Raw genomic sequence first — 24,375 nt, 5'->3', positions numbered from 1 at the left:
AAAGAACTGTGCTTAATTCTAACCTTGCATCCCCTGAAGTTTGAGTAGGTTCAAATCTCAGTATATATTCCCTTTTAATTCAAGTTGCCATGAAGAACTGACACCTCCAGGGGCTGTTAGCCTTTCTAAAATTACCACCAATCTCTTTAGCATTTGCAACTATAGAAAGAAAAGTAACCGGGTGTCCTACTGAGCTGAGATTGGGGTGATGGAGGAAAAAACCTGTAAAAGCCTCGTGTCCATTTGCTCAGAATTAATGTAGGAATGTTTCCTAAAGTAAAGTTTCAAGGTCTCTCTTCAGAACAGTTTGAGTAAATTCAAGCAGCAAAACAAGGGGAGAAAAATGTATACTTATGTCACTTTTTAAAATCCTCCTGAAAATTAAGGGAAATTTGTTTCGTGTTCTCTGATTGGTTTGTACAGAAGAAATCTGGAAGTTCTCACAATCTCTGCATGAATTTTAATTCCAGTTTTTGTATTTGAATGAAAACAATATCAAAGAGAAAAATTAGTCTGTAAACATATTGAAAAATGCTCTCATGTAGAGATTACTGAATTACATAATAATTTTTATTTAAATAGAATGCAAATAAAATCTCCACTGCTAGGGAAACAATAATGCAATGAAATAAGGCATCAATATTACCACAAGAGAAAGATAATGGAAAATATTTCTGTTGTTTATTCTTATGAAAAATATTATCCTCACCTATGATCCTACTTTACACATTTTATAGAAAAGATCAAGGTGCCTTGAAAAGTTGAAATCCTTCCTTGGGTTTATTTAACATGAAGTTTTCTTTTTTGAAGCTTCATTTCAAAGGCAGATAAATGGAGACCTCCAGGTTAAGACAGGTGATTGAAGCCATATCATAGAATCTCTCTCTTACAGCAGTCAACAAACACAGATAAAATTCCAAAAATATTACGAAGAAAATATTACGTAATATTTTCTCCAAGTCAAATCAACAAATCAAATTTTTTAAAAAATAAAAAAAAAGAAAACAAGGAAATAAATGGAATATTCTTGGGGAAAAAAAGATCCTTAACCATTTTCATATTTCCTGAGAGTAGTACTTATGAGTTAACAAATCCCCAAGCATGAGAAGAAGATTGGGTACACTCCCTTACCTTTCTTTCAACTGGGGAGTAAGGAAATTAATATTGGAAATGAGGTGAGGATAAATAAGAAAAGAAAAATAAAGTAAATGTTCTGTTACGCAAATAATAATTTTAGGGTGACTCAGATTTTAGATGCTGGCTCCTTAGAAGGAAAGCTATGACAAAGCTAGGCAGCATATTAAAAAGCAGAGACATTACTTTGCTGACAAAGGCCTGTGTGGTTTTTCCAGTAGTCATGTACAGATATGGGAGTTGGACTATAAAAAAGGCTGAGCACTGAAAAATTGATGCCTTCAAAACTGTGGTGCTGGAGAAGACTCTTGAGAGTCCCTTGGACAGCAAGGATATCAAACCAGTCATTTCTAAAGGAAATCAACCCTAAATATTCTTCGGAAGGACTAATGCTGAATCTGAGACTCTAGGACTCTGGCCACCTGATGCAAAGAGCCAACTCATTGGAAAAGACCCTGATGCTGGGAAAGATTGACGATAAAAGGAGAAGGGGACAGCAGAGGATGAGATGGTTAGATAGCATCAGCAACTCAATGGACATAAGTTTGAGCAGACTCCAGGAGACACTGAATGGCAGGGAAGCCTGTTGCACTGCAGTCTCTAACATTTACAAAGAGTTGGACACAACTTAGAGACTGAACAACAACAATGATATGTGTTAGATAAATCTGAAACTTGAAGCTATCCCTCCAGCTATGACATCTGCTGTCCAAGTATGTAAAGTGAATCTTGGTTACAGAATAGATTTAACTGTCTCACAAGTGAGAGCAGAAGCCACATAGTCTGCCAACAACAAAAGACCATATCGCTTCAGCTCTTATACCCACTGACCTCCTAATTGAGAAAGAGCTGAATGGATAGAGCATAGAATACAAGTAATCACCTTTAAGCCATAATTTAGATGGAAAAACAAGTCTCAGATATAATTGTAAGTATTAAACCTTTAAAATTTCACACTGTTGTATCAGAGCAAGGAGAAGCTTTTCAAAGAAATTCACTAATCGTTGGAAGATGAAGAGAAATGACATTGCTCCTATGTAAATAAAGTATGCTGCTAAGTTACTTCAGTCGTGTCTGACTCTGTGTGACCCCATAGACGGCAGCCCACCAGGCTCCCCCATCCCTGGGATTCTCCAGGCAAGAACACTGGAGTGGGTTGCCATTTCCTTCTCCAATGCAGGAAAGTGAAAAGTGAAAGTGAAGTCGGTCAGTTGTGTCCGACTCTTCGTGACCCCATGGACTGCAGCCCACCAGGCTCCTCCATCCATGGGATTCTCCAGGCAAGAGTACTGGAGTGGGGTGCCAGTGCCTTCTCTGAAATAAAGTATAGGAAGGAAGAAAAGCAGGAAGGAGGTGGTCAGAGCATGATGAAGTAAAGAGTGCCTGGAAGAAAATATAACCCAATGAGCATAGTGAAATTCTTTTTTCTTTATTCCCTATTATGACATCTTATTAAAACTGGTTTCAATAAAAATATTCCAAAAAGAAAATAAATAAAAGATAAAATGTTATAAAAAGAGAAATTATAGCTCTAACTACATAGATACAGGGCCAAAATAATTTCTCTGAAGAATAACATGACATTAGAATCATCCAAATCCATGGTTATTTTTTTTTTTCATTACAGGAAAAATCTTGAGCAAATGTAGACCAAAAAAGACAAACATGTTAAAACAAGTTTAAAAAAACTGTGTGACATTGAAAATAAATTAAGCAAAAGTCATTGGTACCTTTGAAGTAGAGCACCCAATAAATAAAGATCAACATTTTTCAAAACAGAATATAAGAGGAGCTTCTCCGGTGGTCCAGTGGTTAAGAATACAATGACCGATGCAGGGGACACAGGTTTGATCCCTGGTCTAGGAAGATTCCACATGCCTTGAAGCAGCTAAGCCTGTGTACCACAACTGCTGAGCTCTGGAGTCCATGCGTTGAAACAAGAGAACCCACCGCTATAAAAGTCTGTTTACTGCAGCAAACAGGAGCCCCTACTCGCTGCAACTAGAGAGAGCCTGAGCACAGCAATGAAGGCCCAGCACAGCCAAAACTAAATACATAGTAACTAAGTCTTAATAGTATATAAGAAGGGAGTTTTCCTGAAATAAAGATCTCAATTTGCTGCTTAAAATATCATGACAAATACCAGGAAAACTGTTACCAGGCATTTACAAGAGGACAAGCCATGTACAAGAGAACCAGTATCACACAGACCTCAGGCCTCCTGACAATAATTTTTAGAGCTAGAAGACAGTAGAACAGAGTTTGCAGAGATCCTACAATATTTTTAATAATGCATAGAAAAATTGATATATTATGCAAATTTACCATGAAATTCACTAATATTGGACCCAGTTTTGAGCTTCTCTTACGTTATTCTTTTTTTGATTTCACAGTGTGGTTTCTTTATGTTCTTGACAATATTTCCTTCCAGATCAAACTTGCACCATAACACTCTGCCTAATATATCTAAGAATACAAAGAGGTGGTCAAGGTCCAGAGACATTAGAGGCTGACAAGGTTGCTTTCATTCAGTGACCCAGCAAGCAGACAGGACTAAGGTACAGACGAATAAGAGTGACAGTACGTGGACACAGCTTCAGGGCACCTCCCTAGGGCCGACAATCAATGCAGCCTGCATGGAGCACGCATCATATTAGGTCAGAGGAGCTAAAATTTGGTCTCACTGTCTAAAATGCCATTAGAGTGGGTATAGGGCTGAGGTGGGGAAGCAGCATCAGCACATGGCATAAAGACATCATCTCACTGACTGTTCCGTCTTCCTCTCTTTTGCTGGTTTTTCATGCTTATCTTTGACCCCCCTCAATATTGAAGGACCCAGTTCTTGGTCCTCTTCTCTTCACTTATGATCCTTTCCAAATATCAATGTGCTGAATATATTCTCAGCGTAATCACAATGAACCTGTTACATAAATGAACTGGGAGATGATGGCTAGCCACAATTTTGAACTAATGCTACCCTTTTATTAATATCAGGGCTTCCCTTGTAGCTCAGCTGGTAAATGTGGGAGACCTGGGTTCAATTCCTGGGTTGGGAAGCTCCCCTGGAGAAGGAAATGGCAATCTACTCCAGTATTCTTGCTTGGAGAATCCCATGAACATAGGAATCTGACAGGTTACAGTTCATGGGATCGCAAGAGTCAGACACAATGCAGTGCTATCTTTATCTTTTATTAATATCAAGTGAAATCATTGAATGCTGACTATATTTTCTTGAGTAAGTTTTTGATAGATGACCCTTGTGTTACAATGAGATGTCCAATGGCAGAAATATGAAGGCATTTAGAAAGAAAGAAAGTGAATGAGCGAATGAATAAATAAATAAATAAAGTATTCAAGGTAGATCAATGTCAGAATGGGAAGACTTTCAAGGAAATCAGTCAGTCATCTATTTGAAAAACACAGGCCACAGTTTCCTTGCTTTATTAAGAAGCAGTTTATCCACTTACTCTTCCTTGACATAAGCTTAAGTATCACCTAAGACATGATTGCATTTTAGGAGAGGCGACAGAATGGTGGAGTTCAGATTATTTTGTAAATAATAAGGCAAACTCTCTGAATTTTTTCCTTCTTCTTTTTTTTTTTTGGTCCTTGAGGAAGCAGGTTAAAAGTTCAGTAAGTCTATCAGAAAACTTTTTTTTCTTTTTGGTGTATGACAGTTGCTTTAAAATGGGTTTTCTTCTTCTCAGGAGGGAAAACATCAATGTCATGTGGCACTTTGGTTGCTATGGCAACTACACTTTTTTTTTTTTTAAATAACAGTTTGAACTGGCTCTTAAACCTGAGCAACCCCGTGGCCTCCTGAAGAGTAATTGCTGCCTCACCAGAGCTCAGCACTTAATCCCACTCCCCTTCTTTTCATCTCCCATCTCCAGGCTTCTATTTGAAATTTATTCACAAATACTCTTACTCAATCCTCTGGGTTAGCTATGAAATACAATACAAAGTATATTAATAAGGAAATACTAGTTAAATGTGAAGAAAAGGGTAAGTTTTCCAATTTACCTCCTTGGTAGAACAAATAGGAAGACTTATTTCTCATAAACCTATTACCTTGACTTCATGTATTATTCTTGACTTCATGTATCAGCTCTCCAGTTTTCCCACAGAATTCTCATTCAAAATATTTGACCACTCTTCTCTAATTCAATCTCCATAATGGCCATCTGAATACAAATGAGGGTCAAAATAGACTTGATTTCATTTAAATTTCTGTGTTATTAAAATGAAGCTGAGACCATCAAATCTCTAATGTGGGGAAAAGTAAAGTACCCTTTGACCAACATCATAAAATGGCAATAGAGAAATCTGATGACCTCTGTCTATTATTCTTTTTTAGCTGCATATGAAATAGATTATGAAGTATTTAACAATATTTTATCCAAGGATCATGGTCTTTAAGAAATGAACTTTGATTTGTTTCATTGAGATGCATAGGCTTGTCAGTATTATAATAGATTTTATTTTAAAATTACTATCAAAGAAAGACACAGTGGAAATCTAAACACAGCATAGCTAGCTCATTAATATACAGATTTGTACCTGAGTGTCCGTATGTCCTTCAGAACATAAATTGCATGAAATAAACCTGAAGTTTATTTTTTAAACAGTAACAAGGGCTATGTGCTACTGTTATGATGGGTTATACTATGTATGATATTGATATTCTCATAGAGCCTATTGCTATAGTTGAATTACATTACAGAAAATATCATTAATATGTGCTCATAGTACTCTTGAAAATAATACTATTCCCCTGCATTTAAATATATAGAGAAAACTGATAAAATATTGACTGACCAAATATTTATGATGTATATAAATATATTTATATGATATAAATGTATTATGTACTTAAAAATCTGGGATTTAAGTTTGGAAATCAATAGTAATTGTAAATAATGTTTATAAGGATAAACCAATATAATAATACATTTTGTTGAGAAAAATTCCAAGGCATTCCTGTATTCCTCAAATTGATCAGAGAATAAAGACAAACACAAAATGACAGGCAGCCTGAAATTCAGAATGCATTCAAGAGCTTCCTTCACCAAAGAAAGACTCTGTGTCTTCTTTCTGGCCAATCAGAGAGGGGCAATAAATCATATCCCCAGCGTTATGCTGCCCCATCTCCTCCCACTCTTCTGAAGGCCCCATAGGACTCATGGCCTTCCAGGGCAGTGAAGGGCCTATTGACTCCTGAGTGTGTAGCATGGTACCTCTCTCTCACCTAATATTAAGTTTCAACAGACAGTGTAGAGTTGAAGAATGGAAAAAGTCCTTTCTGTGATGTTACATAATGTCCAGGATCTTAGGATTCTGCAGAGAAATAGATCCAATAAGAGAGACAGATAAGTAGACATAAAGACATATATCTCTGTATCTTTATATATAGAGAGATTGATTTATTATAAGGATTTGGCTCATGTGATTATGGAGGCTGACAAGTCCCAAGATTTTCAGGGTGAGTTAGCAAGCTAGAGACCCAGGGAAGCCAATAGTTTAGTTCCAGTCTGAAAGCCATCGAGTTTAAGATCCACAAAGAGCTGCTGCTCCAGTTTAAAAGTCATTGAGCAGGGGGACTTATCTGGTGGTCCAGTGGCTGAGACTCCACACTCCCACTGTCAGGGGCCCAGGTTTGATCCCTGGTCAGGGAGCTAGATCCCACATGTTGCAACTAATAGTTCTTATTCCAAACTAAAAGATTCTACATGCTCCAACTAAAGATCCTGCATGCTGCAACTAAGAACTGAGGCCTGGCACAGCCAAATAAATAAAAATGAATACAAAAAAAAACAAAAAAAAAACCAACATTGGGCAGGAAGAATTCCCTCTTGCTTAGAGGAATTCAGCCTTTTTGTTCGATTTAGACTGTCAACTAATTTAATGAGGCCGGCCCACGTTACAGAGGGAGTCTGTTTTATGGACTGTACCAATTTATATGTTAAGTTCATCCAAAGCACTCTGAATAATGTTTGACTAAACATGGGGACTCTCAATGGTCCAGTCAAATTGACATGTAATATTAACCGTCACGAACCATCACACCCAGTTCTCTTTTGGTTCTTCTTCTACAAAAAAAAATAAATCTTACCAGTAACTTGACTTCTCTGGAGTTTATTTCAGTATGTGGAAATAAACATTCAGTAAATTGACATTAAAGATACTTATGAGTTCTTCAAAAGTATATTCTCATGCAGGAACAGGTATTTTGACGATCTTCACTTAATATCTCATAAAATCAAAGAAATTTGAATCAGTAGCATATGATCTACCAAAAAGATATCGTTATATTAGAAATACAGATGCCTCGCTTTTTTATTGATCTTTAACTTTATTTTATATTGGACTTCCCTGGTGGCTCAGATGGTAAAGAATCTGCCTGCAATGCAGGAGAACTGGGCTCGATCCCTGGGTCAGGAACATCCCCTGAAGAATGGAAGGGCTACCCACTCCAGTATTCTTATCTGGAGAATTCCATGGGCACAGGAGCCTGGCAGGGCTACAGTCCATGGGGTCACAAAGAGTCAGACACAATTGAACAACTAAGCACACATGTAACTTTATTTAATTTGTGTAATTTGAAGAAATATTTAAATAAATTATCACAAATAGGACCAGGGACACCTATGAGATTTTAGAGGTGGTGTAAAAGAAAAAGTCCAGTAAGAATTAGAGAATGTGTATGCCCACAAATAATTTACACAGTGATTGAACTGCTGTTTACCTCCTTTCTTTGTCTTGCATAGATCTTATTAACAATGGAAGTCCTAGGAATTGACACATTTGTAAAATATTGAGACACAGAAAACTTGAAAATCAGAGGTATAAATGTTGTGATAATAACCACCAATAAAGTCCTTGAGGTAGTACGTGAGATAATGACCACCACACACTCAATTCACATCTGTAGCAGTTTAGTTCAGTTCAGTTCAGTCACTCAGTCATGTCCGACTCCTTGTGACCCCATGAATCACCAACTCCCGGAGTTCATTCAAACTCATGTCCATCAAGACGGTGATGCCATCCAGCCATCTCATCCTCTGTCGTCCCCTTCTCCTCCTGCCCCCAATCCCTCCCAGCATCAGAGTCTTTTCCAATGAGTCAACTCTTCGCATGAGGTGGCCAAAGTATTGGAGTTTCAGCTTTAGCATCAGTCCTTCCAATGAACACCCAGGACTTATTTCCTTTAGAATGGACTGGTTGGATCTCCTTGCAGTCCAAGTTATATGTCTGCAAATGTGCATATTTAAATGAGAAAATGATCACAAAAGTCCCTGGGAATATGGTGATGATTACATATTCACACAATACTTGCTCAGAGCACAAACTTAGGAATAATTTACAGCAGTTTCTACTTTTTTTTCTTTTGTTTTTCTCATCAGTAAACTTTTGGAATATGTCTTCCAGATATATATATATGTATAAATATATGTAAATGCATAGTATTTAATAGAAGAATCAGAATATATCTAAAGAGAATGATATCAAAATAAATCATATTTGTACTTTTAGCACTTTCTTCTTAACACTTACGGAGCATCTTTCACAGAGATAGGACCTTTGGGACGCAAGATGGGGGTTAGCAATGCTTGGGAAAGTGATGAAAATCCAGAAAGAGTTCTTTGAACACTTTATTTAAAAACAGCATCTTCAATTAGGTAAGAGTATGTTTACACCTGGAGGGCAAAAAAGTAATCGGGGAAGAAGTCCTTAAGATCATGGCTAAATGCTTTACTATAGGAAGAAGAAAAATACGCTATATGTATATGGGGATTCCCAGGTGGCTCAGTAGTAAAAGCATTCACTGCCAATGCAGGAGTTGCAGGAGACCCTGGTTTGGTCTCTGGGTTGGGAAGATTCCCTGGAGGAGGAAATGGCATCCCACTTCAGTATTCTTGCCTGGAGAATCCCAAGGACAGAGGAGCCTGGTAGGGTACAGTGCATGGGGTTGCAATGAGTCAGACACAACTGAGTACACATGCATGCAAACTCACTATATATATACATAAATAGTATATATATTATATGTATATACTATATATGTAAATAGTATATATATTATAATATATAGTTTATAACATATTATATATATATAAAAGGAAATGGTTAAGATTTCAATTTGACAAATTCACACACTCATTTTTGGGGGAGGTGGAAGGAAGAAAAAAAAGAATCTTTGCAAAAATTTCATGTAAAAACAATCCTTATGAAACCATATAGCACTCCACAGGCCATTTTGTCACATTTAGACTCTGTGAGGTCACATTTGAGGCCATAGCATTTTTTCACCTTGCTAAGAATCCCACTTCAAAAATTTACAACAAAATTAAGAAATGCTTGCTCACTGGAGTCTAAGCATCAGATAGGTGTTAATCTTTAAGCAACTTCACTCTCTCAGAAGAGTTCACTAATCAAATCACAGCTCAAACCACAGACAGTGGGGTGGCCTCAAATAACAGAGGAAGGAAAGGAGAAAATTTGGCTTCTGTGCTTTTCCTCTTGGTTCAGAACTACTGAATTGGTTGTGGGATAATTGCTTAATTAGGTCTAATGTATCTTTATTGTTTTAACTCCCCAGTAAGAGCTCTATATAAATTTCATAATGCATACCATCAGGAATATAATGCAGGCTGCAGTTTTCAACAGCATACCAGATGACCATCCCCCAAAATACAGAGACTAGTATTATTTTACCCTCCACGTGTCCAAAATAAAAGCGAAAGGAAAAACAGTGAGTGTATTAAAACCTTGAAACCTTTCTATAATAATTTAAATATGATCTTTTTAAATAAACAGATATCAAAAAGAAATGTACTCTAATAAAGGAGGAAAGAAATTCTTTTGGAATCAGAGCTCATCACCAAACAAGGACACCTGATTCCATGCTAAGCATTTCTTCTGGGGAAACTTGGTGGCACAGGTTGCCAGAGATTAAATGTCATAGCTCAGTTCTCTCCTATAATTTATTAATTATGCTAATGTAGAGAGATTTTTAAAAAGGAGACTGTTAGGATACAAAGTCATGAAACATTTATAGCTCTACTAACCCTTCAATGAGAAAATTTCCAGTGGAAAGTTCACAGATGCTTGTTATTTTTCTTTATATGCCTTTCTGTAAAACCACATCATTTTAGTATTTATATTAAAAATATAGAAACAAAACTCCTTCGGGTTTTATACATTTAAAATGGTTTACAGATCTTAAGTCTATTGTCAATTTTAGAATATAAACTGATACTTGCTTAGTGATTTTGCAGTTTGAGGTACTTGACAATTATGATAGACTCTGGAAATGTTTCTCAGATGGTAAAGAAACTGCAATTCAGGAGACCCAGGTTCAATCCCTGGGTTGGGAAGATACCCTGGAGAAGAAAATGGCAACCCACTCCAGTTTTCTTGCCTGGAAAATCCCATGGGCAGAGAAGCCTGGCAGGCTACAGTCCATGGCATCACAAAGAGTTGGACTTGACTGAGCAACTAACACTTTCAGTTTCACTGGAAATGTTAAGATATAGTGAAGAGCTGGTTAATATTGCATTTCCTGTATATTACTTTTAATTTGCTGATGGCACGTGCTAAACTGTGTTTTTAAAAAGTGCCACAGTGGTTATCTGTGATGGAGATAGATAACTGAAAAGAAGGGTTTAGGTTTCTGAAGTGATGTATTTTGTGTAGTTGTTCTTTTGTTTTTCAGTAGATATTATATTGTGTTTTAATATCACTAAATGGTCTTTAATATACCAATTTTATTAAGTTCCTATTACTTCATCTTCTATTGAAACAAAATTGTTTTAAATTCTTCTATTTTGAACAAGCTGAATATATATGATTTTTTTTGCTTTTTTAAGCAGTCTTGGAATGTGCATCTTTATACACAGTATTCAGACTATAGTCTCACCAACTGTTTAGCCTTGTAAGTTTCTCAAAGAGTAACCTTTGTGAAGATTATGGATAATACTATTTGCTGATGGGAGCTGGATGGCTGTCAATTGCACTTCTCACATCTCTGAAAACTTCCACAATCTAAAGCAATTGGTTTGGGTGCTCCCTACATGCTAAGGTAACCTCACTTCATCCTCCTGGACAAGCATGCCCCCCTGGCATAAGGTGTGAGGACTGCAAAGTGAAAGAACCTCAGAATGAGCCCTGGACAGTTTTTTTTTTTTAATAAATTGTCAATATTTTTCTTGTTTTTGTGTTCCCAAGGGTTCCCAAAGGGGGGAAAAAAAAACACAAGAACCTGAACATAAGGACCGCTGGATTACTTTTACAATAACTCTTCTTGAATTTAAAGAAAATTAAATCAATTCGTTAGAGCAGTGATGAGCTGCCAACCACTTAATGTGCATGAATAAATGCATGTACATATGTTGCATCTATAACGCTTCTTAAAAATGCTAGTTCTCTGGTAGTACAGGAGGAACAAACGAGTTGCTACTTGGCCTTCATTAGCTTTTGTCATTGCGAAAAAATATTTCTATGAAAGTCTGTGCATGAGTTGTAGGAGTTGATGAGTATGCAACTCTATACATCTCTTATTGTCACAAAATTTCTACTTGTTAGTTGCTGGGTAGACTGATTTGGTACTGGGAGAAACAAAATCCCATAGATTCAGAATCACCAGATTCTACCCTCTCCACTGTTTTCCTACAACCTACATACTGGCAACCTACATACCTACTCCAATAAATCAAACTGATTTATTGGAGAGCAATAGAATGGTGGGAGCTTCCCTGGTAGCTCAGCTGGTAAAGAATCCACCTGCAATGCAGGAGACCCTGGTTCGATTCCTGGGTTGGGGAGACCCCTGGAGAAGGAATAGGCTACCCACTCCAATATTCTTGCCTGGAGAATCCCCAAGGACAGAGGAGCCTGGCAGGCTGCAGTCTATGGGGCTGCAAAGAGTCGGATATGACTGAGGGACTAAGCACAGCACAGCACAGAATGGTGAACCTATCAGGTATAGTTCAACTCTTCCACTTACTAATGAAGAATGATATCAAAAGAAGTCAGGTGCATAGCAAACAACAACAACAAAAACCCAAACAAAAGAACCAAGGTGAATGACTGAACCAAGAATGCGGTGTGAACTTGTGGTTCCTGAGGCTGTAAAGTTTGCTCCATAAATCTTCTTAAAGAACATTTTTTTCCACGGACAACAAAATATAGCAGATAAGGAAGCATGTTTTGGATCTCAGTAATTCTCACATTTTAATTGCTTATAAACCACCTGGGGGCTTTGAGATTTGGCATTATAAACCCCCAGGTAATTCCAATACTTCTGTTGTGGACCAAGTTTTGAGTAACATGAGATGGGACAAAATTGTCCATCCCTTTGCCTGTAATACAATTACTTATAATAGAATGCTTTTTGTGGTTATGAAAATGTGCATTCCAAAGGAAATATAAATAACATCTCAAGTAAGCTTAAAGTGAGAATCCTTAACCTGCTATGTTTTAAAGATTCTTAAATTATATTTAACTTTTACATCTCACAGTATGAAGTACTGTCTTATTTAATTGTGGAGTAGGAAGAATCACTATAAAATACATCATGGATGCCTTACAAAGCATCACAGGAAGTTCTAATATTTACTTGAAATTTAACAGCTGTTTTTTTTTTGTTGTTGTTTATTTTACTTTATCTAGTAAACTTAAGTAAGATAAGAGGTGAGACATACCAACAGAACAAGGACCAATTCAATGCCTTCAGCTTCACCTATTAAAGTTTCTATAGACGTGATGCTAGAAAGCATTCCAACCATCAGAGAGGAGGAGTGATGTCTAAAAATAATTTCTGTGTTATCTGACCCAGATCCAAAGGCAAAAGACATAGCTTGTAAAAAAACCAAAAAAACAACAGTTTGACTTTAAAACAAGAAAGCTAACTTCTAATGTTCCTTGTGATCTGGAACAGCAGGTCCTGAGCAACTCTGAATCAATACCCTCAAATTTGCTACATCCTCTTTTTCTACTACCCCGTGCTGTTCTTTCAACATGCCTTTGCCTCAACACTTCTTATGAAACTGACAAAAGAACCTGGTAAGCTCTTTCTCTCACTGTATCTTGCTAGGGTCTGCATATACATTCCCTCCTGGGAAAGTTGCATCTGGCTACACCTTACGATTACCTGGGGGAGCTTTGAAAAAAAGCTGGCATCTAGACTCCTCCCCTGCAAGGATATCAAACCAGTCAATCCTAAAGGAAATCAACCCTGAATATTCATTGGAAGGACTGATACTGAAGCTGAAGCTCCAATATTTTGGCCACTTGATACAAAGAGCCGACTCTTTGGAAAAGACCCTCATGCTGGGAAAGATTGAAGGCAACAGGAGAAGGAGGCAGCAGAGAACGAGATTGTTAGATAGCATCTCAATAGACACGAATTTGAGCAGACTCAGAGACAGTGGAAGACAGGGGAGCTTGGTGTGCTGCAGTCCATGGGGTTGCAAAGAGTCAGACATGGCTTAGCGACTGAACAACAAGACTCCCCCCTCCCAAATCAATTAAATCAGAATTTCTGGGGTCAGTTCTGGGCACTGTTACTTTTAGAAACTCTCCAGGCAATGGAAATGTTCAATTAAGGTTTATAATCATGTTAAAAGAAGACAAAGAGAAAAGACAGGAAGTGGCACCTTAATGGAAATTAGTTTTCTACAAGATGTGCTGTGGACCAGTTGGTGGTCAGAGTACCACCATCTGACCGTAGATCTGACCACCATCTGACCACAATTGGTTGCTCAGAGACTAATGCAGAAGCCCTCTCAGAAACAGTGGTGTGACCTGAGTATGACTGTATAGAGTAGATGCATTTACACTATATATTTATCATTCTTAGCTCATGATGGGTTATCGGTGTACAAGAGATATTTGTGGTAGGGAGGTAGGCTTCCCTGGTAAGGGAAGGAATTCAGTGGTAAGGAATCTGCCTGCCAAGCAGGAGACTTGAGTTCAGAACTTGGGTCCAGAAGATCCCCTGGAGTGGGAAATGACAACTCACTCCAGTATTCTTGCCTGGAAAATTCCATGGACAGAGGAGCCTGGCAGGCTACAGTCCATGAGGTCACAAAGGAGTCGGGCATGAGTTAGCAACTTACAACAAACAATAGTCACAAAGCCTCCTAACTATAATATGCAGGCTGACTACAAAGAGAAGGGAAATAGGTATGTGCTGAGATGCTCTTATTAATCCCCTGTACTCTCACCTCTTGTTAGCACTTCATCTCCACACCGCACAGCAAAGAAACTTACCCAGCTTGGTTTGCCTCTCGGTGTTTTCTCCTTCCCTGTACCTCCTTCCCAGTATTAATTCTAACCCCATGGCAGAAGTAGTTAACCAAATGGTAGACATCAGCATCAGCATCATTGCCTTGGGACTTTTCCTGACCTAGAAACAGTCCCCCACCCCCTGCAAAATGTTCTGCTCAAGGAACTGTCTGGACTTTTCATTCTTAATGCACTAGTGTAGATGTTTCTACCAGAGACCTAAAATCACTGAGTACAGCTTTAGAGATCATAGTTATTGTAAAACATCATTCAAAGTCTGAGAGTCATGTTTTGATACTGTCTAATCTCCTAAGTGCCTCATAGCACTCTAATTGCCTGAATATTCCAGGCAAGAATATTCAGCCTTCTACAATAGTCCCTTCTCTCTTATTTATAACATTTCCAAGGCACTGGATATATATTACTGTAAAGTTGTTATTGTTTATTTATGTATGTATTTATTTAGGCTCAGCAAGAGCAAGATATTCTGTCCTGTCATTGCATTTACCTAATATATCTTGATTTGCTTTTATTATTTGTTCTTAGCCACAAAATTTACCTTACATTAGTTTATATTTGTTCAATGTTCAAAATACATTGGATTCTACTTTTTTTTTACTATCCTGATTTCAGTTTCTTTGAAAAGTCTCTGTGAATTAATGCTATTTGTAGATTTGATTTCTTATATGTTTCATCAAACCAATGTTATAAACAGTTTTGACTTTTTAACAGAGTAGAGGAAAAGGGTCGTTTGAGAAATGAGCTAGTACAAATAATAAATATAATAAAAATTCATAGTATTTATTATTACTTTTATTGCTGGGTTATTAGATAATGCCTAAATTGCTTTGTATAAGTTATCCTATTTTTAACTCTCGTAATAATGATATAAGTACTAACCTTAATGCATTTTATTGATGAATAAAATATCTCCATATATACTGTAAAATGTTACACATTTTACTATACATATAAACATATACACATAAGCATATATTTTTTCAGTAAAACTATTCTATCAAATATTTAAGAAGAAATATACCAACCCTATTTAAACTTTTCCAGAAAATAGAGGAAGATGCAACATTTCTTTTATGAGAACAGTAATGCCCTTATCATGCAGACTAGATATAAAAGAAAACCACAGTCCAGTATCTTTCATTAACAAAGACATAAATTTCCTTGAATAAATATGAGGATGAGGTTAAAGTCAGTCATATAAAGAAAAGAATGATACATGATGACTAAGTGGAAGTTATGGTAGGAATGAATAGTATGGTTTGACTTTTAAAAAACCAATCAATGTAATTCTTCACATTAACAAAATATGGGAGAAAAATCATACAATTATCTCAATAATACAAAAAATCATTTGACAGAATTCAATGTTTATTTCTTTTTTATTGAGTTACAATTGACCTACAACTTTATACTGGTTTCAAATGTTCAATTATAGTAATTTAATATTTTTGTGCATTATGAAATGATCACCAGGATAAGTTACCATGTCATCAGACAAATTTATTCTAACATACTTAATATATTCTCTGTACTGTACATTACATCTCTGTGACTGAACTGGTTTTTAACTGAAAGTTTGTACTTCTCGGAGAAGGCAGTGGCAACCCACTCCAGTACTCTTGCCTGGAAAATCCCATGGATGGAGGAGCCTGGTAGGCTGCAGTCCATGGGATCACTAGGAGTCAGACCCGACTGAATGACTTCACTTTCACTTTTCACTGTCATGCATTGGAAAAGGAAATAGCAACCCACTCCAGTATTCTTGCCTGGAGAATCCCAGGGACGGGGGAGCCTGGTGGGCTGTCTCTGTGGAGTTGCACAGAGTCGGACACGACTGAAGCAACTTAGCAGTAGCAGCAGTTGTACTTCTAATCCCCTTCAACTATTTCTCCTTTCCCCAACCCTCCTCGCATCTGCTGCTGCTAAGTTGCTTCAGTCGTGTCTGACTCTGTGAGACCCCATAGACGGAAGCCCACTGGGCTCCCCCGTCCCCGGGATTCTTCAGGCAAGAACACTGGAGTGGGTTGTCATTTCCTTCTCCAGTGCATGAAAGTGAAAAGTGAAAGGGAAGTCGCTCAGTCATGTCCGACTCTTAGCGACCTCATGGACTACAGCCCACCAGGCTCCTCCGTCCATGGGATTCTCCAGGCAAGAGTACTGGAGTGGGGTGCCATTGCCTTCTCCGTCCTCCCATCTAGCAACTACCAATTTGTTCTCTGTATCTACAAGTCTATTGTTTGGTTTGTTCATTTGTTTAGTTTTTTAGATTTCACATATAAGAGACTCATACAGTATTTGTCCCACTTATTTCATTTAGCATAATACCCATTGGATTCATCCATGTTGTAGGAAATAGCAAGATTTCATTTTGCATGGATTAGTATTCCATTGTATGCGTATGCATATGTACACACACACACACACACACAAATTCTATGTGATTGCTCTTTCCTTATTCCAGCACATTTCTGAGAGAATAAGTCTATGGTAACTTGATTCTAATAAATTCAACATATCAAATGTAGAGCAATGTTTTCTTTGATCATGTCTGTTTAACACATCAAATCATGAAATTATATGGAAACTGAAAATAAATTGTTCTCCAGTGGCTGTGGGAGTGAGTTATAAGGAAAATTATGTGAAGGAGTATTTGGTTTGGTGATAGTAGTTCTTAGAACTTTTGGATAATATGTTGAAAAATATGATATGCCATTTTAAATGTAATTCCAGGGATGTATGGATTTTTATGGAACCCACTCCTGCATCCAATTTCAGTTAAGTACATTTGCTATAACTTAATTCTATTTTATAATTTTTGTCATGCTATTCAATCATATCAATGATTATACTTCATTGCTCTCACTGGTATTAGAATTTTAATGTTTTTAAAATACAGTTAAAAGCCATACTGAATTAATATTTACTCAAAATGTCAATAAGCTAAAACTCAGTCAAATGAATAAGCCATTCAATAAAGTCTGTCTAGTCAAGGCTCTGGTTTTTCCAGTGGTCATGTATGGATGTGAAAGTTGGACTGTGAAGAAAGCTGAGCACTGAAGAATTGATGCTTTTGAACTGTGGTGTTGGAGAAGACTCTTGAGAGTCCCTTGGACTGCAAGGAGATCCAACCAGTCCATTCTGAAGGAGATCAGTCCTGGGTGTTCATTGGAAGGACTGATGCTAAAGCTGAAACTCCAATACTTTGGCAAACTCATGTGAAGAGTTGACTCATTGGAAAAGACCCTGATGCTGGGAGGGATTGGGGGCACGAGGAGAAGGGGACGACAGAGGATGAGATGGCATCACCGGCTCAGTGGACATGAGTTTGAGTGAACTCCGGGAGTTGGTGATGGACAGGGAGGCCTGGTGCGCTGCAATTCATGGGGTTGCAAAGAGTCGGACATGACTGAGCGACTGAACTGAACTGAACTGAACTTGCAATAGAAGTACATCTCAGGTAGCACTAGTGGTCAAGAACCCGCCTGCCAGTACAGGAGACATAAGAGATACAGGTTTGATCTCTGGCTCAGGAAGATCTCCTGGAGGAGGGTGTGGCAACCCACTCCAGTATTCTTGCCTGGAGAATCCCATGGACAGAAGAGCCTGGTGGGCTATAGTCCATAGCATTGCAAAGAGTTGGACATGACTAAAGTGACCTAGCACCCACAGTAGATCCAAGAATCACCAGGAAAATTAAGCAACCTGAACTGTGGGATGAATTCAGAGAAATTCCTCATTTTAGTCTTCAAAAGGTGTTACACAAAGGCAAGTCTAGTAAAAGTTTTATTTTGTTAGGGCATTATTTATGATAATCATGTCTCATTGAAATTGAATTATTTGAATTCCATGGGGATTTTTTGATACACGTGTTTTACTCTTGCTATAAAGATAGAGTTTATATCCATTTGTTTTATGTAGAATTTGTCATGCAGTTGATAACTGTGTTAGGCCTGAATATCAAGATGAATGAAACACAAAATTAAAGTCCCAGCTCTCAAAAACTTCTGCAGTAACAGGAGTAAAATACACCCTGAGCATAAGAAATGATGCAGTATTAATGGAAGAAAACTGGAGCCTTGAGGATAGATTTTCTTCAGGAGGGAGTACCAAAAGTAGGGTATGGAGAAGGAAGTAGATTGTCTTTTCCTTAAATAAAATTTTGGTAAAAGCATCTGAGACTGAAGTAACATATTTGTTGGAAAAAAAAAAAAAGGCAGAGTTCCCACCCATTCTTTTAAACTGGAAACCGGCACAAAGTAGTTACTGTCATGTCATTATAAAGCTTATTGCCATGAATTAATTAACTAATTTGCATCATACAGCTTTCTATGTAACAGAGAAAGTTTGTTCTTAAAGTACATGCCGATTAAGTGTAGGCGAGAAGTGTTACAAAAAGCCTTAAAGGTGTAAATCATTTTATTGTTCCAGAGGGAGCCATTATATAAAGAAAAGAATGAATCCTAAATGAAAGGCAGATAAGGAAGGTTGCAACCCTTTTCCTTTTCATTTTGTTTTTCTCCCCTTTTCTGTAATACCTATTCCCTCAGTAAGGAGAGACCCAAATCAAGTTGTGAGCATGTAAATATTCTTGAAGCAATTAGGAAATTGACAATGAATCCATGTGCCATTCTCCCAGTAGCCTGGTCTGTTGATAAGAACCATCATTCAAGATGCCAACCGCAATGTAAACTCAAGATACCTTTGTGAATAGTTTAAAGACAGCAAACAATAGGTTGCAACCAATAAAACCTTGGTGTTTCTAAGCCATGAATCAAGGGCTTTGTGTCCGACAGAGACAGCACTGACGTTCACCTTCTAAATGCTTGACACAAAAAAATAAGTCTAAGTAGCGTGACTGATGTGGGTCACACAGGACGGTTATAAAATTAAACTATATTTTCTGCCAAGTCGCAAAGAAGCACTTTTTAGTAGATAATCGGATCTAAGAAAAATCAATGCTTCTGCATCTGAGTTAAGCATTTAAAATATTTGCAGACATCCAAATATTTTGCACTTCAGACCATCTCTTCCTTTTATTAAAGAAGGAGAGGGGAATGAAATTGGGGTCAGCCAAACCACTGGAAACCTTTATGCTGTCATTGAGTCAACTATTTTAAGTTGCATTTCAAGTGGTTGTTCGAAATAAAAAGGAAAGCTGTGACAATGTGGAAATGTCTAAAATCAAAACGAGAAACTATCAAGCAGCTTTCTCATTCTTAGTATTGCTTGTGCCTTGTTTTAATGAGAGTGATGAGACGAAATCAAGCACAGGGAAATCTAAGCAGAATCTTAAGAACAATTATGTAGTAGTGAGATCTGTTACGTGGATGAATCTCCATGGGGAGCTTCTCTACCTGAGTTATTTAAATCCAAATTGGACAGAGCACACAAGGTACACGTTGTAGATATGATTCTGACAACCAGACATCGTACATAACCTAGTAGCGCATGGTTTCCGATTGTTTTTTAAATATATGAGTTTGATCACCAAAACTTCTTTGGGTTTGTAGGATATGTATAATCCCCAAATATAAGTTATATGGAGGTGATAAGAATCTTCTGTGTAGGGTATGAAAGAGCTTGAGTTAATTGACTGACCTATTATTGGCCAGTTATTATATTAGGTGTTTTCCTAATAAAAGATAGATAAGTGCATTGGAGTAGTGGCTGAGCAGTAAAGAATCTGCCTGTAATGCAGGAGACATGGGTTCAATCCCTGGATCAGGAAGAGCCCCTGGAGAAGAAAATGACAACCCATTGCAGTATTCGTGCCTGGGAAATCTCATGGACAGAGGATCCTGGCAGAAGCAGTCCATGGGGTTGCAAAAGAGTCAGACACAACTTAGCAACTAAACAACAAGTGACTAAACTATTATTGCAGTATTTCACATGAGGATGCCTATTGTCAGAGGGTTTAAGACAACATGCATAGCCTAGTAACCAAAGAAAGAAAACGTGATGGTGAAGAAATTAATGAGTGAGTGCAAACTGGTATTGGAGGAAGGACTGTCTGACACCAATATCATCTTTTCCCATTGCAGGTTATTATATTATCTACAATGAAACTGCATGGTGAATATAAGTACCCCACTGCTTTCCACAAGTTTGAATTAACTGAAAGAAGTTTGAAGAGACTTTTGGCTTTTATGGAAAAAAAGCTGTTTTCATCCTAATGTTAGTCCTGTTTAAAAAGCAAAGTGGTGTAATGTTAACTTTCAGAAAAGGAGTTATACTCTGCTTTACCTCATTTCAGTTTATGAAAGGTTTCATAGGAACACACCACTTCCATATACTGGGGAAAACCTCTATTTTTAAATATTGTGAAATATAAATTGATAAAAAGCAACCCAAAGGACGACTACCAGATGTCACCCAGCTGGCCAGTGTAATGTTCTGTGTTCCATAAATTCCCAAATCGCATTTAACTGTCATCAATATTTCTGTGATGATAACTGATTTAGGATGAGTCTTACTCATGAGATAATATGGTGAGGATAGAAAAGTAGGCAAAATTAAAGCATTCACAGATTAATGAGAAATTAGTATTGCTATCATATTCTTTCTCATTCAAATACTTTAGATTAAGAAATCACCATTCCTAGCCTTTGTAGAGAAGCCATGGCTGCCTCCTATGAGAGGAGAGAAAACCAAATGGTAATCTAAGAGTTCTTACCCATATTTGCAATGAAGCCTCATGTGTTTGACTCTAAAACGCACAAGTTTTGTTAGGAACAAAATGAGATATAAGTAAAAACAGTGATTTTTTAAAATATATATTTAAAAAGAATGTATTTTTCTGACAATAATTTTTAGTGTGTTTTGGTATGTTTTAGTGGATTTTTAAAAATTTTATTTTTATTTATTTTTTTAACCCCCAAAATATGTTGTATTGGGATATAGCCGATTAATAATGTTGTAAAAGTTTCAGGCGAACAGTGAAAGGATTCAGTTATACATATACATGTATCCATTCTCCCCCCAACCCTCCTCACATCCAATCTGGTACATGATATTGAGCAGAGTTCCATGTGCTGTACAATAGGTCTTTGTTATTCATTTTAAATATAGCAGTGTATACTGACATTCCCAAAGTCCCTAACTATCCCTTCCCCCTGGCAACCATTTCGTTTTCTAAGTCTGTGAGTCTTTCTGTTTTGTATGTACATTCATTTGTATCATTTCTTTTTAGATTCCACATATAAGGGATGTCATATGATATTTCTCCTTCTCTGACTTAATTCTAGTACAGTTAAAATGGAAAAAGATCAGAGGGTAGCTACTTCTGCCATGGATTAGTAAATCAAGAGGTAATTAAATCTAACAGTATAAAAATATTTTATCCACTGCTGTAAATAAGTAGGAAGCTAAAAATAAAAAATAGCAAACAATTATTTTCAGGCACTGAATAGCAGGCTGTACAAGATTGGTGGTGGTGGTGGGTCAGTCATGTCCGTGTAAGTCATGTCCGACTCTGCGACACTATGGACTGTAGCCCGCCAGGGTCCTCTGTCCATGGGATTCTCCAGACAAGAATCTGGGAGTGGCTTGCCATTTCCTCCTCCAGGGGATCTTCCCAACCCAGGGACTGAACCCACGTCTCCTGTGTCTCCTCATTGCCAGCACATTCTTTACTGCTGAGCCACCAGAGAAGCCCACAAGATTGCTATCTTTTAGAAAAGGCAAACAAATAAAGGAAGGCCCAGGATAAGGCTTTCTACCTGGGCAGTTTCTGAAACTGCAGTGCAAGGGAAACTCAGAGTCTGGCAGTGTTGCTGTATAGATGAGATAGATGTCAAAGTTACTGAAGGGACTAGAATAGACTGGGGAGAATATTGGGAAGGAGCAAGTGGTGCAGAGACACCGTTCCAAAGTTCTTTATTGCATTTTCTTGATTCTTCTGTAGACTGTCAATCTGCACATAGAGATTTCTGGATATTTTTCTTTCAGTGCTTTTTAAAAATGTTATTCCATTGTCTCCTGACTTGCATGGTTTCTGATGATATGTGTGAGTCAGCCTCTGTTTCATAGACAGGTTCATTTGTGTCATAGTTTAGATTCCACATTTACGTGACACCACATAGCATTTGTCTTTCCCTTTCTGACTCACTTCACTTAATATGATAATCTCTAGGTCCATCCATGTTGCTGCAAATGGCATTATTTCATTCTGGTTTTGAGCTGAGTAGTATTCCATTGTATATATCACCGTGTACTGCATCTTCTGTATTCATTCATCTGTTGATGGACACTTAGGTCATTTCGATGTCTTGGCTATTGCAAGTAGCACTGCTATGAACACACTAGTATGTATATCTTTTTGAATTATCTCATACAGAGATATGCCCAGGAGTGGGGTTAGTGTCATCCAGCAATTTTACTTCTGGGTATATATGCCCAAATAAAATGAAAGCAGGGACTCAGATATTTGCTTTCCAAAGTTTGTAGCAGGATGACTCACAATAGCCACAAGGTAGAAACAACCCAAATGTCCACTGACAAATAAACGTGTATATAATGTGACCTCTAAATACAATACCATATTATTTAGACTTAAAAAGGAGTGAAATTCTAATACATGCTACAAAATGGATGCATAATGATGACATTATTCTAAATAAAAAAAAAAAAGGCAGGTACAAAAGGACAAATTTCATATCAGATACCTAGAATAGTTGAATTCAAAGAGGCAGAAAGTATATTGGCAATTTCCAGGGACTGGAGGAGGAATAGAATGGGTAGTTATTACTTAATGTTATGGAGTGTCAGTCTGAAGCATGAAAAATTTCCCAAAATGGATGATGATAATGCTTGTACAAGAATGTGCATGTACTCAATGCAAATAAATTTTGTACTTAAAAATGATTAATATAGTAAGTTTATGTTATATATACTTTACAAAAATAGGAAAACACTTATATTCAGGTGTAATTATGAACAAAACTTTATTTGTTGTTACTAATACATTATCACTGGAATGTCACATGAAAACTATTATTCACTAAATAAGAAAGCTAACCCACGATAACCAACTGTAATAACACTAACTATAATTTTCTTCTAAGTACCAATAGTTCTCCTCTATCACCACAGAGAAAAATAGTGACATTTTGTTTTATTTATTCCTGCTTTAAAAAGAGATTTTGATTAGATATGTGAGGGAAAAAATAGCCCACTAGCATAAAAGCAAATAATTCTTTCTTAAATTTGACATTTAAAATCATAAAGATGAGAGAAAATGCATTAAGTAGCCAGGTAGGAAAAATTTACAATTCTGAGAACTTATGAAAAATCTTAAATATAATTTGAACATAGCTTTGCAATTATGCAAATTCTTATATTCTTAAATGACTAGGTTGCATATTAAGTCTAATGTATAAACTGCAGGAGTAAATTATTGTCTAAAATCTGCTAAGTGCTTTAAACTGTAAACATTACCTTAATTAATTGTGTATTACACTCTTGCAGGTCTTTTTCTCTTCTTGATAAAAACTTTTTTAAAGGACTTATTTTAAGAAGATAGTTATTTTGTTTCCCTTACAAAGAATATTCTTGGTCTGATATTCAAGTTCCCCACTTCCATTACTATTTTTTCAATATAGATGTTATCCTTGAAGAACTGGTTAATTTTATATCTACATAATTAAAATTTAAAACTATTACAATTTATAATCATAATATTTCATAATAATCACTGAGATTTTAAGGTGGGGAGCATAGGAAATTGAGAATAAAATTTAATAATAGTGGCTGAACCCTAAAACAAGTGTCAGAAAAATCCTGTAAATGCTGATTATCTTTATCCTTTTGCTAAAGCTCTGCTTGCCTTTTCTGATTCCATCAGTATCTTGGTCCATCTAGCAATAGCATTCATTTCTAGAGCATATTCAAAGTATGCAGATAGTAGTACCCATCAAGCAAATTCTGTACTTGGGA

The 24,375-nt window shown here is 36.9% G+C and overlaps 1 long non-coding RNA gene across 2 annotated transcripts in view; it reads left to right on the top strand.

Annotated features, from left to right (window-relative positions):
* LOC129625349 (uncharacterized) overlaps nucleotides 1-24,375 on the top strand; it is a 163,646-nt gene that overhangs the window by 137,262 nt on the left and 2,009 nt on the right. Inside the window, exon 5 of one of the 2 annotated variants that reach the window (XR_008701365.1) lies at nucleotides 20,484-20,748. The exons of the other annotated variant lie outside the window; for it this stretch is intronic. This is a non-coding gene — a long non-coding RNA (uncharacterized LOC129625349). Of the gene's footprint in view, nucleotides 1-20,483; nucleotides 20,749-24,375 lie in introns of those variants that run through there. 2 annotated transcript variants of the gene reach the window in all.

Source organism: Bubalus kerabau, chromosome 13, assembly GCF_029407905.1.
Source record: "Bubalus kerabau isolate K-KA32 ecotype Philippines breed swamp buffalo chromosome 13, PCC_UOA_SB_1v2, whole genome shotgun sequence".
Classification (NCBI taxonomy): domain Eukaryota; kingdom Metazoa; phylum Chordata; class Mammalia; order Artiodactyla; family Bovidae; genus Bubalus; species Bubalus kerabau.
Note: the sequence above shows the minus strand (reverse complement) of the source record. Positions and strands in the feature narration are given on the sequence as shown.